The sequence below is a fragment of the Schistocerca piceifrons genome, chromosome 2 (assembly GCF_021461385.2).
Source record: "Schistocerca piceifrons isolate TAMUIC-IGC-003096 chromosome 2, iqSchPice1.1, whole genome shotgun sequence".
Classification (NCBI taxonomy): domain Eukaryota; kingdom Metazoa; phylum Arthropoda; class Insecta; order Orthoptera; family Acrididae; genus Schistocerca; species Schistocerca piceifrons.
Window position 1 is genome coordinate 22,169,988 of NC_060139.1, and position 16,431 is coordinate 22,186,418.

Below are 16,431 nucleotides of genomic sequence, written 5' to 3' on the forward strand. Positions count from 1 at the left end.
TCGAATCCTGCCTCGGGTATGTTTGTGTGTGGTGTCCTTAGGTTAGTTTAGGTTTAAGTAGTTCTACGTTCTAGGGGACTGATGACCTCAGATGTTAAGTCCCATAGTGCTCAGAGCCATCTTCGCCCGAACCAATCCGACGCCCCAAACGTCTTTCTTGTGGGCTCCAGAAATATTAAATCGCGCGGGGACAGATAGGGACTATATCTGGGAAGTGTAACGGCTTCATAGCGAAACGTCTACAGCGTAGTTGAAACAGCCTTGTTAAGATGCGGGCCCGTGCCTTGCTGCATCTCGTCTTCAAAATCTGCTAGTCCCTCGGCGATGTAGGCTTGCAGTTTGTAAATTGATAGTTTGCCTATCAGCGACTAAAGCTTGTGCCACTAATTTCTTATTATATTGCTGTCCAAGGAATTCATGTCTTGATGTGTAACATCCCTAGAATCCATATTCACAGATTTCCGTGGTCCGTTGCCGTATTTTTAATATATGCGCGAGATAGGGAACAGAACATGTTTGCTTTGATTCTTATTGTAGTATTCTGTGTAATACCTTTCTTTCCAATGACGATATAACGTATCAGATTTTGCCATTTTCTGTTCCAGCATTTCTGCCCGGCCATCTAGATTTTTTCGTGCCTTGGCTAACAGCCCAACACCGCCTGCAGCGGCTCTCCTGAGCTCGTGATTATATCGGTTGAACCATAGACGACTGGAAAATAGTGACCCGGTCGGGTCTGTCTCGATATCAGTTGGTACGAGCTGGTAGTAGGGTTCGACTGTGGCGCCGGCCCCACGGAGCCATCAACCAGGTTGTCAATAAGGCACTGTGCAAGCTGGTCGTGGTTCATTAATGGCGTGGGCTGTGTTTATACAGAATGCACTGGGTCGTCCGCTAGAACTGAATCGATAATTAACAGCAAATGGTTATGTTCGGTTACCTGTAGACCATTTGAAGCCATTAATGGACTTCATGTTCCCATGTAACTATGGAATTTATGGATGACAATGCGCCATGTCAAAATTGTTCGAAATTGGTTTGAAAAACATTCTGGACTGTTCGAGCGAATGATTTGGCACCCAGATTGCCCAACATGAATCCCATCGAACATTTGTGGGACCTAATCGAGAGGTTGTAACCTTCCCCTCACTTATCGACCTTGATGACAGTAAAAATTAAACCACGTATACCTAATGGAAATTTGGGAAAAGCAATCGTCACCGAAGTTAATCTGTCGGTAAAGAGGGAGGAAACGGTTACATCTAAATGAAAGGAAAAATACAAATGAAACTGGTGGAAATTAATTTTGAAAAAGGGTAAAGTTAATAAAGAAAGTAAATGTGCGGTCGTTACGTTAACAATTAACTGGCGTTAATTAGATATTTGAGATTTGGGGAAAATTACGGTCGCCAGTCCTATGGACAACTACTATAATAACTGAAAATGAAAGATTAATGCACATATAATTAGCACTAAAAGCGTGGCAACTGAAGGTTGACATGTGTTGTGTGAAAACTGAATGTTTGTCAGAAGTAATAAATATCTCTACACTCTCACTTAATTTAGCGAAAGAATTAATGAAACCGGAAAATTGAAAGTTAATTTAGTGACTGAAATTAATAGTGAACTTTGTTTCTGAAGCACTACGAAATTCAATAAAATAAGGTTAGTCTTGGGCTACCTCAACAATAATTTCAAAAGGTACTTGAATTTACGCAATTAAGAATTAAGAGATTTAACTTTGTACTTGAATTAAGTGATTCTGAACAATTAGCAATAGTAAAATTTAGTATGTACCAAGCTGAGCTGCAGTCACAGGTAAGTGGTAACATAACTCGCACTCTTAATTCCTGCTTGTGTAATCTAAATATTGTAGCCAGCTATGAATACCTTAACTGAACTTTGAAATTAAAGCAGTGAAATCGAATGATATTACTTTAATGCTGGCGTTTGAATTTCAACGAGACTCGAGTTCATTTCGGAAAAGGAAGGGACCCTACTTGCTAATGCAATTGGGACAATGAGCAACGAAGGTTCATGCTAAGTTGCTGTATTTTAGTGATGCTAATGGAATAGTCTGAAAAGCTGAGGTCTGCCATACAGTTCTAAACCTTACGTGCTTCAGTCTTCCTTGTTGGTTGATTGAAGGTTTGTCTGCCGTAGCTGTTGCAGAAGCTGGATGTTGGCGCGCCTTCTTCTCGACATGGTCACCAGGCGAAACGGGCTCTTGATGTGTGCCTGATAATGTTTCCCGTCCGCGACTCCGTGTCAGAAACTATCATAGCAAGTCGAGCGCAATTACATGCTGCCAAACCCCGAAAGCGCGGCAACTCGCGGTAGCGTCACCAACACACCTGCTCCACCGCCCTACTCCAGCCAGACGCCGCTCTGCCCGCGTTCCACGCGGCAGAGTTAACACTACAAAAGATCCTAAACACTTTGGTTCTCCACACGACCTATCGATGTAATCGTTCGATAGCATAGTTTTCCCTAGGCAAGGCCCAGCGTAAAAATATAAACAGTATTTACAAAACAAACCAATTATACAACGACATAAATGCATAAATATATGTATATATACAAATAGTGAAACAGAAATGTCATGTCTTCAGGTATCAAAAAAAGGAAAAAAAATTATAGTACAATAGATGGAAATAGGAGGATATGCATTTCCGGCGCTACAAGGTCTGTTTGTGTACAAAAATTCTATAGCAGAAGCACTTTCGCAATTATGGACGGCTATAGAGGCAGCATTGGCGGCCGAAGACTTCCGGCATAGGAAGTCAGCCTCATTCTGCCAACGGCCTTGTCAGAGAGGGCGGAGGAGCGGATAGAGGTTCAGGGCACCCTCTTGTCCTAGGGGTGGGAAACTGCCCCGTAAGTAGGAAGAATCAGCAAGAGGAGTCAAATGGCAATGGAAACCACTGCATTAAAGACACGTAAAGTGTATCCACAGGACATGTGGCCTGTAATTTAAGAAGCGTCATGATGATCTCTCCATTGGCAAAAGATTCCAGAATAGTCCCACATTCGGATCTCCGGGAGGGGACTGCCAAGGTGGAGGTTATCGTGAGAAAAAGACTGAATAATCAACGAAAGGATAATGTTTTACGAATCGGGGCGTGGAACGTCAGAAGCTTGAACCTGGTAGGGAAAAATGAAAATCTGAAAAGGGAAATGCAAAGGCTCACTCTAGATACAGTAGGCGTCAGTGAAGTGACGTGGAAAGAAGAGAAGGATTTCTGGTCAGATGAGTATCGGGTAATATCAACAGCAGCGGGAAATGGTATAACAGGTGTAGGATTCGTTATGAACAGGAAGGTAGGGCAGAGGGTTTGTTACTGTGAACAGTTCAGTGACCGGGTTGTTCTAATCAGAATCGACAGCAAACCAACACTGACAACGATAGTTCAGATATCATGCCGACGTCACTAGCTGAGGATGAACAGATAGAAAAAATGTATGATAACATTGAAAGAGTAATACAGTATGTAAAGGGAGAGGAAAATCTGATAGTCATGGGAATGCAGTTGTAGGGGAAGGAGTAGAAGAAAAGGTTATAGGAGAATATGGGCTTGGGACAAGGAATGAGAGAGGATAAAGACTATTTGAGTTCTGTAACAAGTTTCAGCTAGTAATATCGAATACTCTGTTCAAGAATCACAAGATCAGGAGAAATACTTGGAAAAGGTCGGATGATACGGCAAGATTTCAGTTAGATTACATCATGATCAGACAGAGATTCCAAAATCAGGTACTGTATTGTAAGGCGTACCCAGGAGCAGATATAAACTCAGATCACAACATTGTAGTGATAAAGAATAAGCTGAAGTTTAAGATATTAGTCAGGAAGAATCAATAAGCAAATAAGTGGGATACGGAAGTACTAAGCAGTGACGAAATACGGTTGAAGTTCTCTATGGCTATAGATACAGTAGTAAGGAATAGCTCAGTAGGCAGTACAGTTGAAGTGGAATGCACATCTCTAAAAACGGCCACCGCAGAAATTGGGACAAAGAAGGTGACCGCGAAGAAACCATAGGTAACAGAAGAAATAAAATTGATTGATGAAAAGAGGAAGTAAAAAGAGTGTTCTGGGAAACTCAGGAATACAGAAATACAAGTCGCTGAGGAATGAAATAAATAGGAAGAGCAGGGAAGATAAGAAGAAATGGCTACAGGAGAAATGCGAAGACATCGAAACAGAAATGATTGTCGAAAGCACAGACTCAGCTTACAGGGAAGTCAAGACAACCTTCGGTGACATTAAAAGCAAGGGTGATAACATTAAGCGTGCAACGGGAATTCCACTGTTAAATGCAGAGGAGAGAGCGGATAGGTGGAGAGAGAACATTGAAGGTCTCAGTGAGGGGGAAGACTTGTCTGATGTGATAGAAGAAGAAACAGGAGTCGATTTTCGAGAGAAAGGGGACCCAGTATTAGAATCAGAACTTAAATGAGCTTTGGAGAACTTAAGATTAAATAAGGCAGAAGGGATAGATAACATTCCACAAGAATTTGTAAAATCATTGGGGGAAGTGGCAACAAAACGATTATTCATGTTGGTGTGTAGAATGTTTGAGTCTGACGATATACCATCTGACTTTCGGAAAAGCATCACCCACACAATTCCGAAGACGGCAAGGGCTGATAAGTGCAAGAATTATCGCACAATCAGATTACAGCTCACGCATCCAAGTTGCTTCCAAGAATAATACACAGAAGAATGCAAAAGAAAATTGAGGATGCGCTAGATGACCATCACTTTGGCTTCAGGAAAGGTGAAGGCACGAGAGAGGCAATTCTGACATTGCTGTTAATAACAGAAGCGAGAATAAAGGAAAATCAAGACACGTTCATAAGATTTGTCGACTTGGAAAAAGCGTTCGACAATGTAAAATGGTGCAAGATGTTCGAAATTCTGAAAAAGGTAGGGGTAAGCTATAGGGAGAGACGGGTCATATAATTAAGAAGGATGTAAGACAATGATGTAAGCAATGATGAAAATAAAAGTAAGATATAGGAGTGGAATTAAAATTCAAGGTGAAAGAATATCAAAGATACGATACGCTGGTGACATTGCTGTCCTGAGTGAAAGCGAAAAAGAATTACATGATCTGCTGAGCGGAATGAATAGTCTAGTGGGTACAGAGTATCGACTGAGAGTAAATCGAAGGAAGACGAAGATAATGAGGAAACGAGAATAGTGAGAAACTTAAAATCACATTCGATGGCCACGAAGTAGATGGAGTTAAGGAATTCTGCTACCTAGGCAGTAAAATAACGAATGACGGACGGAGAAAGGACATCAAAAGCAGACTAGCATTGGCAAAAAGAGCGGTCCTGGCCAAGAGAAGTCTACTAATATCAAACATCGGCCTTAATTTGAAGAAGAAATTTATGAGAGTCTGGAGTACAGCATTGCATGGTAGTGAAACATTGACTGTGGGAAAAACGGAACAGGAGAGAATCGTAGCATTTGAGATATGGTGCCACAGACGAATGTCGAAAATTAGGTGGACTGATGAGGTAAGTAATGAGGAGGTTCTGTGCAGAATAGGACAGGAAAGGAACATGTGGAAACCATTGATAAGGAGAAGGGACAGGATGGTTCAAATGGTTCAAATGGCTCTGAGCACTATGGGACTCAACTTCTGAGGTCATCAGTCCCCTAGAACTTAGAACTACTTAAACCTAACTAACCTAAGGACATCACACATATCCATGCCCGAGGCAAGATTCGAACCTGCGACCGTAGCGGTCGCACAGTTCCAGACTGTAGCGCCTAGAACCGCTCGGCCACTCCGGCCGGCAGGGACAGGATGATAGGACATCTGTTAAGGCATGAGAGGATGACTTCCATGGAATTAGAGGGAGCTGTAGATGGCAAAAACTGTAGAGGCTGACACAGATTGGAATACATCCAGCAAATAATTGAGGACGTAGGTTGGAAGTTCTACTCTAAGATGAAAAGCACAGGAGAGGAATTCGTGGCGGGCCACATAAAACCAGTCAGAAGACGGGGGAAAAAAAACGGCATTGCTCCGATCCGACACGAAGTTAGGAGGTATGCCATGACTTATGTCATCTGATTGCAGAACGTTGAAAGAGCGTGTGGGTTCAATGGCATAATGTAATACAGCAAAGTGAGTGCTTTTTTATCTCCTTCATAGTAAGCACTACTAGTTCTTTTTTCACTTAGCGGCCTCTAATTCGTATGTACGTTTTCGCGAAAACGGCTGCACCTTGGGGTTGGGTTGGGTTGTTTGGGGAAGGAGACCAGACAGCGAATTCATCGGACTCATCGGATTAGGGAAGGATGGGGAAGGAAGTCGGCCGTGCCCTTTCAAAGGACCCATCCCGGCATTTGCCTGGAGCGATTTAGGGAAATCACGGAAAACCTAAATCAGGATGGCCGGACGCGGGATTGAACCGTCGTCCTCCCGAATGCGAGTCCAGTGTCTAACCACTGCGCCACCCCGCTCGTTGGCTGCACCTTGATTCCACAATAAGCGAGGGTTACCAGCTGAAAGCGGTCTCTGCAGTATTTTCGAAGATTTTACCACGAAAATTAGAAACAAGTAACAATGTATAAGCTAAGCGCTGTTGCTCACATAGAAAAATTATACGTGCTTTGAAATAAATACTTTCCACAGGAACGAAGCACGCTGCTGGAGATGCCGAAAAAAAAAATCGCCTGACCCATCTCCACTTTATCAGTGGGCGGCGCCATTGTGTCTTGGCATCACTAGTGGTGTGCAGCGGTGCCGTGGTAGGCGGCGGGGATTCTTCAATATGTATCTCGAATGCAGACGTGGAACTGCAAACAAACAAAAAATTGTCAACAAAATTCTTCTGGGCTGTTGACAGCATTTTCAATATATAGAACTGTTCGACGTTTCAGCATTAGAGATACATCCGTCTGGGACAAACACTGCGACAGTGGTGGCGGATAAGAAATAACATTCTGTGCTCCCGCATACTAGCGAAACAGCCATTTACATTAAATACATTAAGGATGAAGTTCAGAGAGGCCAAGAGGATCCGCCGACGTGGATAGAGAGGACGGCAACAGGCTTCTGGCGTCCTGCTTGCCAGCAGTATTAGGGCTACGGGACGACAGCGAGCGCAAAGCAAGTCACAGAGGCGCGAGGGAGACCCCGATGGTCGTATGTCCACGGAGCGAGCGCAACTATGTCACCGCACGCACCTAGCAACGAGTAAACAGAGCTGCATCGCAGCTAGCGCTCGTTTCTGGTTCGCCCGTTTCCACCAAAGGCAAAAAATTGTGTAAACACTAATCAAGCACGTCTTTATCTACCAGTGACAAAGAAGGATATAAACACCAATAAAGATCACCTAACACCCCTGCTCCTATCCACAAGGACCCTATAAAATTGCGTAAACAGCCCCCCCTGCTACTATATAGAATCGAAAGTCTCTCTCTTTCACATTCAGCTCAGCACAGCCCCCGAAGTTCACATGCAATAGCGGCCGAAACGTCGGTCAATTTTATACAGGATGAAAAGTATTTAAACCGATAAACTCTGGGAGGTTGTAGGGGACATCAAAACAAATATTTTTTCCCTAATGTCATTTTTTCCTATGAGGTGTATGTAGACCGGTAGAGGGAGATTTCTCTGGCGGCAAATTAATTAAACCAACAAATACTTTTCCATTTTTTTATGACCAAGAGACAACAACTAGGTAGCAGATACGGCCCAAGTAAACTGTCTCCAACAACACCGACCCACACATTAACGATGAACCGCACTTGATGAGCGCTAGTAACTGTGGCATGTGGGTTATCCTCACTCCAAACATGCGAATTGTGCATGTTGAAGACTCCATCACGCCCGAACGTTGCTTCATCGGTAAACAACACAGTGGATGGAAATCTAGGATGTATTTCACACTGTTCCAGGTACCACTGCTAAAACTGTGGTTGAAATGGCTCTGAGCACTATGGGACTTAACATCTATGGTCATCAGTCCCCTAGAACTTAGAAGTACTCAAACCTAACTAACCTAAGGACAGCACACAACACCCAGTCATCACGAGGCAGAGAAAATCCCTGACCCCGCCGGGAATCGAGCCCGGGAACCCGGGCGTGGGAAGCGAGAACGCTACCGCACGACCACGACCTGCGGAAAAGCGAAAACTGTGCTCTGGATGGATAATCAACTGGTTCCAGGTTGTGGACACGCTGTAAGTGAAATGGAGGTAACAATTGCTCTCGAAGGACTGTTCTAACAGTCGTCTGATTCGTCCCATGTGACGTGCAATTGGACGAGTGCTGATTGAAGGATATCGCTCCACATGCTGCAAGACAGCTTCCTCAGATTTCAGCGTTCTTACCGTGCGACGGCATCCCTGTCCAGGTAATCTGCTAAACGACCCGGTCACACGCAGACGTTGGTACACGGCAGCAAATGTCGTATGATGCGGGATACGGCGATTAGAATATCGTTGTTGATAAACCCGCTGTGCAGCTCGTCCGTTGTGGTGCGCTATAAAGTACGCACCAACCATATCAGTGTACTCACTCAAAGTGTATCGCTCCATTAGTAAACAGAGACAATGCACTACTACACTGGTGGACAGCAGTTGCCTACAACTGAAGAGCGTAATACGCCCTCTAACTACTGAAGATCATAATACGACCTCTATCAACGGAAGAGCGTGATACGGCCTCCAGCGGTTTAAATAATCCTCATAGGAAAAAATGAGCCGGCCTTAGGTTAGTTAGGTTTAAGTAGTTCTAAGTTCTAGGGGACTGATGACCTCAGAAGTTAAGTCCCATAGTGCTCAGAGCCATTTTTTTGAAAAATGACATTAGGGAAAAATATTTGTTTTGATGTCCCCTACAACCTCGCAGAGTTTGTCGGTTTAAATACTTTTCACCCTGTATATTGACAATGTGGTACACAGACGAAAGGACCTTTATTGACAGTGACAACGGCCACCGATGCCTACGCTTACTTTAAACATAAACATTGATTATCTAAATTCATTTTTCCAATTTTTCTACACAGATCATCACACTCGTCCAGCACAGACTTCAGTAGGTAGCTGCGCCAAATGAGAATGGAGACCATAGAAAGATTTTTTTCGTTGTGATAACTTTAAATTTTTACTCGCGTATTATTTCAGTTGTTGTTGTTGTCGTGGTCTTCAGTCCTGATACTGGTTTGATGCAGCTCTCCATGCTACTCTATCCTGTGCAAGCTTCTTCATCTCCCAGTACCTACTGCAGCCTACATCCTTCTGAATCTGCTTAGTGTATTCATCTCTTGGTCTCCCTCTACGATTTTTACCCTCCACGCTGCCCTCCAATACTAAATTGGTAATACCTCGATGTCTCAGAACATGTCCTACCAACCGATCCCATTCTTCTAGTCAAGTTGTGCCACATGCTCCTCTTCTCCCCAGTTCTATTCAATACCTCCTCATTAGTTATGTGATGTACCCATCTAATCTTCAGCATTCTTCTGTAGCACCACATTTCGAAAGCTTCTATTCTCTTCTTGTCTAAACTATTTATCGTCCACGTTTCACTTACGTACGTGGCTACACTCCATACCAATACTTTCAGAAACGACCTCCTGACACTTAAATCTGTACTCGATGCTAACAAATTTCTCTCCTTCAGATACGCTTTCTTTACCATTGCCAGTCTACATTTTATATCCTCTCTACTTCTACCATCATCAGTTATTTTGCTCCCCAAATAGCAAAACTCCTTTACTACTTTAAGTGTCTCATTTCGTAATCTAATTCCCTCAGCATCACCCGACTTAATTCGACTACATTCCATTATCCTCGTTTTGCTTTTGTTGATGTTCATCCTTTCAAGACACTGTCCATTCCGTTCAACTGCTCTTCCAAGTCCCTTGCTGTCTCTGAGAGAATTACAATGTCATCGGCGAACCTCAAAGTTTTTATTTCTTCTCCGTGGATTTTAATACCTACTCCGAACTTTTCTTTTGTTTCCTTTATTGCTTGCTCAATATACAGATTGAATAGCATCGGGGATAGGCTACAACCCTGTCTCACGCCTTTCCCAACCACTGCTTCTCTTTCATACCCCTCGACTCTTATAACTGCCATCTGCTTTCTGTACAAATTATAAATAGCCTTCCGTTCCCTTTCAGTTATACAACAAAAATTTGGAACAGCATTTGAAGTGTTGCTTTTTGAAAATGTTCTGATGTGGCTGAAGTTCTACTTTGCCGCATGTTTCCTGTCTTGGAATGGGTTTTACCTGTAATATGTGATGATTGACCAGCACGGACGCAGTCTCCAGTGAAACGGCTCACCGGTAACAAGTTCAGGGACGCCGGTGCTGGGTCTATATCCGCGAGCTAGCCCGTCGGAGGTGAGATAACGCAATCTCAAAGTTCGCGGTACCTGCCCCTGCGGCGAACGCAATACCGAGCTGCAGTGACAGGCGCAGCAGCTCCACGTTATGTCCGTACAGCCCAGCAGGCGTAGCGTGTAGTCAGCTGCGGCCAACAGGTCCCCTATTAGTAACGACAAACTACGGAAAATATCTGCTGTAAGGGCTATTTCTGATGCTTCTAAAGCATGGCGTTATCACAAATAGGACACACTCACACGTTCAAAAGAACCACATGAACCTATACAAGTATAGGCTCTAAGACAAAATTTGATGCACAGCAAAGGAGTTATGGTCACAAACTGATGTTCATATATTTATTAACGGAAAATGAAAAACTGTGAACTTCGGCGCCTGGCGGATGAATGTGTGATGCTGCAGCGCAATTTCACCACACATCTGGCAAGGATATTCAACAGGCAACATGTCGATACCAGAGCATAAACCCTTACCGAATTTCATTCCGTGTACTCTGTTGAACAGTAACTATGTGTTGCAAACAGGCTTGTGAACAATACACGCAGATGTCAGTATTCCGCAGAGGGTGCATTTAGTAATAGCGAAAGCGTTACGGAGATAATAGATAAACTCCAGTGGAAGATTCTGTTAGAGACACGCTCAGCAGCTCGGTACGGGATTTTGTTGCAGTTTCGAGAACATACCTTAACCGAGCAGTCAAGCAGTATATTGATCCCTCCTACGTATATCTCGCGAAGAGACCATGAGGATAAAATCAGAGATATTAGAGCCCACACAGAGGCATACCGACAATCTTTCTTCCCACGAACAATACAAGACTGGAAGAGAAGGGAGGAACGATAGAGGTACTTTACAATACGAGACTGGAATAGAAGGGAGGACCGATAGAGGCACTGAAAGTACCCTCCGCCACACACCGTCAGGTGGCTTGCGGAGTATGGATGTAGATGTAGATTCAAAGAAACTGCTTGGAATAATTGGTGAATCGCTCGACCTTTGTACTGGAGTGAAGTCGCTCTTCGACGATGTTGGCAGGTATGGGTGAACCGTGGCCGAACACGGTGCCAAAAAGGGAGTGGTAGACCCAGAGAGACGACAGAGACCGAGAAACTAGTAACCGTCAGAAAGGCACTCAAAGCCCCGGATTCATCACTATCATCGATCCGGCGTGCAACTGGTGCTGCAGCGACCACAACCAACAGTGGTACCGGGCTCACAGAAAGGGGGCTGAGCTCACGGGTCAATGGTGTTGGGAACATGCGGCCTGCAGTATCGTTGACTGGAATAGAACTGTCTTCGAACTGAGTCCTGATGACCAGCGAAAACGTGGGGGCAGATGCCCCAGACTACGGTTTGATATCAACCTGATGTCGCCCGCCATACGGCTCGACAGTCAACAATGATGGAATGGGGTGCCGTTTCATTTCCTAACACGACCGCTTTGGTTGTCATCAGCGGCACCTTACAGCACAGCGGTAGGTCGACGAAATTCTGTGCCACGGTCCGTTGTCTTCCACGACAAGCCTTCCTAGGCTTAGATTTCAGAACGGTAATGACGACCCGCATGCGGCGAGAGCTTCTGTTCCTCGCGTTCGTGCTTACAAAATCTACCTTGGCCATCAAGGTCGCTGAATCTCGCCCCAATTGAGAACGTTTGGAGCATTATCTGGACGGCCCTCTACACAGCTCGGGATTTAGACAATCTAACGAGCCAACTCGACAGAATTTGGCACGATATCCCTCAGGAGAACAACCACCAACTCAATCAGTCAATGAGAAGTCAAGCAATAACTGCTTGCATAAGGTCCAGATGTGGACCAGCGGGTTATTGCCTTGCTCAATATCTGAAGCTCTTTCTCTTGAGTGAATCATCCAGTTTGTTTTACTGAAATTGGAATATTTTGTTCGTCTACACATGTCTTAGAGTATATAAACCTGATTTTCTTACAATTACTTGACCGGGAACCCCTTTTCGACTAGTTAAGCCACCAGGTTTGAGTGAACATCGCAACCACTGATAAAATCACGTGCGACTAACACAGAGAACGAATATCTACAGACGAGCATTCAGATGCGCATAATCGAATCTTATTTGCCCACATATTTTAATTTCGAAATTCAGTTGTCTGTGGTACAGCATGTAGTCTGTTCGTAACCACTTCGTAGAATTTTAATGTCATGACATTCGTAGCATACGCTAAACCCGCTGAAAAGTATCGAGGAATTCGTACAAGCGTTTCATGTTAATCTTTGTAATTTGACATATGGAATGAACTCAGCTTAAATCTTTGAGCAGATAAACGATATTTCACCAGTTTGAAACTAGTACCACAGCTGAAATGTGGCTTTTTACATTTGTTATAAGAAACGAGAGGAATACTCACTGGTATTTTTAGCTTTTGAACTGAATTTGAATGTATTACAGAGTCTTTTTCACAAAATATGCTGTGGTGACATTCCAAAGTCGCTTCCTTGTACGCCACATGAAAGTGTCCGGAAAAATATCGAATTTAAGACGTTGAGAAAATTGGTTATTCATCTGCAGTTTCATGTATTTTCAGGAATGAAATTCTTCTGTTTTTTTTAATTTCTGATACTTTTCGCTTTCGTTGACTTCACGTATTTTAAGGAATGAAATTTTTCCGTTTTTTAATTTCTGACACTTTTCGCTTTCATTGATACATACGCAAAATAAAATATTAATCACACATACTCATTCTTCACGTTACAGATACTGGTACTGCAATTGCCTTTTGTGAACATAAAGGTTTGGCGATCTATGTAATCCTAAAATAATGTCTCAGACTTTCATACACCCTTTCAGAGTGTTGACTAGAAGCATACTCCGACACTGCACAGTTTATATAGTGTTTATCTCGTAGTTATATGGTCATACAGCCACGTAGATGAACCCTACAACTTTATGCCTTCATTATGCTGTGTAGTGATGAGTCAACACATACTAGTACAAAAACTATAATTACATTTTATTTAGTTTGTTTTTATTTTACACGTCTAGTTCCGTACGACCAAATTGAAGAGCAAATCTCCAACGAGATGGAACGTGTCAGAACCTGAAATTACAACATAAAAGTGTTAACAGATAAAATAAAATAATTATGAACCCGAAAAAGACGTGCCATAAGTTTATGTAAACTCAATCAACAATATGACACAGGAATCAGCTTAATTTTTCAAGGAATAGAAACAATGACCACTGAGGAAACTCTTCAGTTTCGATTTGAAAGCTGGTGGATTACTGCTAAGGCCTTTGAATTTTTGTGGTAGCTTGTTGAAAATGGACGCAGCAATATACGCACCTTTATGCACAAGGGTGAAGGAAGCGCGATCAAAATGCAGACTGGACTTCTACCTAGTATTAAGTGAGTGAAAGTTACTAATTCTTGGGGATAAGCTGACATTGTTAACAAGAAGCGATAGTAAAGACTATATATATATGAGAAGACAATGTCAGAATACCCAGACTAATGAACAGGGGTGGACAAGAGGATCGCGAACTTACATCACTTATTGCTCGAACCGCCCGTTTCTGAGCCAAAAATAGCCAAAAATATACTTTTATAATGGGAACAGTTACCCCAAAAAAAAAAAAAACCATCTGTCATAAGCGAATGAAAATAAGCAAAGTAGACTACTATTTGTGCCGAGCTATACTTACTTCAGACACCGTTCGAATAGTAAAAATGCCAGCATTAAGCTTCTGAACAAGATCCTGAACGTGGGCATTCCACGACAGTTTACTACCTATCTGAACACCTAGGAATTTGAACTGTCCAGTTTCACTAATCATATGCCCATTCTGTGAAATTAAAACGTCGGAATTTGTTGAATTGTGTGTTAGAAACTGTAAAAACTGAGTCTTACTATGATTCAGAGTTAGTTTATTTTCTCAAAGCCATCAACTTATGTCATGAACTGCACTATTTGAAACAGTGCCAGCATTGCACACAACATCCTTTACTACCAAGCCAGTGTCATAAGCAAACAGAAATATTTTAGAGTAACCTGTAATACTAGAGGGCATATCATTTATATAAATAAGGAACCAGAGTGGCCCCAGCATTGATCCCTAGGTCACAACGCATTTGACCATGCCCCACCCAGACCTCACGTCGTAACCGTTCTCAAGACTGTGGAAAAATACCTTCTGCTGTCTGTTGAAGCAAGAGGTGAACTAGCTGTGAGCTACACCCCGTATTCCATAATGGTCCAACTTCTGGAGCAATATTTTGTAATCAACACGATCACACGCCTTAGTTAAATAAATAGGAGGTGCCTAGGGTTGGAAACCTTTTGTTTAATCCATACAGTACCTCAATAGGAAAGGAGAATATTGCATTTTCAGTTGTTAAACTACTTCTAAAACCGAACTCTACATCTGGCAGCAAATCATGGTAAATATAATCATCAATTACCCTTACATACACAGCCTTCTCAATATCTTTAGCAAACCTTATGGTGTGGAAATAGGTCTAAAATTGTCTACATTATCTCTTTCTCCCTTTTTGTAGAGCGGCTTTACTGCTGCGTATCGTTCAGGAAACTGACTATTCTTAAAGGAAAAATTACAAATGTGGCCAAGTGCAGGGGTATCAAGTGCAGCACAATTTAATCGTGGGAATTAGCTTCTCTATTTTCGTACCACATACTCTTTACCTTCGTGATAACACTTTTAAGCGTCATAAAATGCTGTTTGTAATGGGCTACTGTAACTTGATTGTGACTACTTCTAACATTTTGATACAATTCCCACTTTGTTCTTCATGATATCCTTGTCCCAGTAGTCAGACACGCAGGATACCTTTAACTGCTAGTACAATGTTTAGAACGTTCTAATGGAAAGCAACTTTCAAAGAGCATGACAAATGTGTTAAGCAAAGCATTATATTTGTCATCCATGTTATTGGCACTATAAACATCCTGCCACTCCTGTTCCTTAACGAGGTTTAAAAAACTCTCTATTCTCACCGGATTAGCTTTTCTACATAGTCTGTAATTACACTACTGGCCATTAAAACTGCTACACCACGAAGATGGCATGCTACAGACGCGAAATTTAACCGACAGGAAGAAAAAATGGTTCAAATGGCTCTGAGCACTATGGAATTCAACTGCTGAGGTCATTATTCCCCTAGAACTTAGAACTAGTTAAACCTAACTAACCTAAGAACATCACACACATCCATGCCCGAGGCAGGATTCGAACCTGCGACCGTAACGGTCTCGCGGTTTCAGACTGCAGCGCCAGAACCGCGCGGCCACTTCGGCCGGCCGACAGGAAGAAGATACTGTGATATACAAATGATTAGCTTTTCAGAGCATTCACACAAGGTTGGCGCCGGTGGCGACACATACAACTTGCTGACATGAGGGAAGTTTCCAACCGATTTCTCATACACAAACAGCAGTTGACCCGCGTTGCCGGGTGAAACGTTGTTGTGATGCCTCGTGTAAGGAGGAGAAATGCGTACCATCTCGTTTCCGACTTTGATAAAGGTCGGATTGTAGCCTATCGCGATTGTGGTTTATCGTATCGCGACGTTGCTGCTCGCGTTGGTCGAGATCCAATGACTGTTAACAGAATATGGAATCGGTGGGTTCAGAAGGATAATACGGAATGCCGTGCTGGATCCCAACGAAGTCGTATCACTAGCAGTCGAGATGACAGGCATCTTACCCGCATGGCTGTAACGGATCGTGCAGCCACGTCTCTATCCCTGAGTCAACAGATGGGGACGTTTGCAAGACAATAACCATCGGCACGAACAGTTCGATGACGTTTGCAGCAGCATGGACTATCAGCTCGGAGACCATGGCTGCGGTTACCCTTGACACTTCATCACAGACAGGAGCGCCTGTGATGGTGTACTCAACGATGAAGCTGGGAGCAAGAATGGCAAAACATCATTTTTTCAGATGAATCCAGGTTCTGTTTACAACATCATGATGGTCGCATCCGTGTTTGGCGACATCGCGATGAACGCACATTTCAAGCGTCTATTCGTCATCGCCGCACTGGCGTATCACCCGG